The following is a 647-nucleotide window of genomic DNA, read 5'->3' on the forward strand; positions in this document are numbered from 1 at the left end:
ATTACTACGCAGCTGTACGGCTACCGCCCATGCATAAAAAGAGACCATCAAGTGGCACTTGATTCACGTGCAAACGGTTTCGAACCGTGTACACAGAGCTACAATGAAATTACTACGCAGCTGTACGGCTACCGCCCATGCATAAAAAGAGACCATCAAGTGGCACTTGATTCACGTGCAAACGGTTTCGAACCGTGTACACAGAGCTACAATGAAATTACTACGCAGCTGTACGGCTACCGCCCATGCATAAAAAGAGACCATCAAGTGGCACTTGATTCACGTGCAAACGGTTTCGAACCGTGTACACAGAGCTAGAAGAAAACGGCAAGTTTTAATGCCCGGAAGAGTGCAGCGCAGCTAGGAACTTTTTGCAAATGACCTCCATCACCCACTGTACATGTTTGCCCGAAATAGTTACTGTCACAAACTGCCGGATAAGAAAGGCGAGGCAGCCTTTGTTCTGAAAACTGCTGCAAAGTCAGACACTAGCTTGCCATTCCGGGACTACAAGTGCATAAAGGTGCAAGCTGAGCATACCTCTTGCGTCATGGCGAAATTCAACAATTCAGATAATAAGAACCTTATCCACACAAAGGTGCGGATCTCAAAGCGCATCAACGGTTCCGATAACCACCCCCTAGCTA

The sequence above is a fragment of the Triticum dicoccoides genome, chromosome 6B (assembly GCF_002162155.2).
Source record: "Triticum dicoccoides isolate Atlit2015 ecotype Zavitan chromosome 6B, WEW_v2.0, whole genome shotgun sequence".
In the NCBI taxonomy this organism is placed as follows: Eukaryota; Viridiplantae; Streptophyta; class Magnoliopsida; order Poales; family Poaceae; genus Triticum; species Triticum dicoccoides.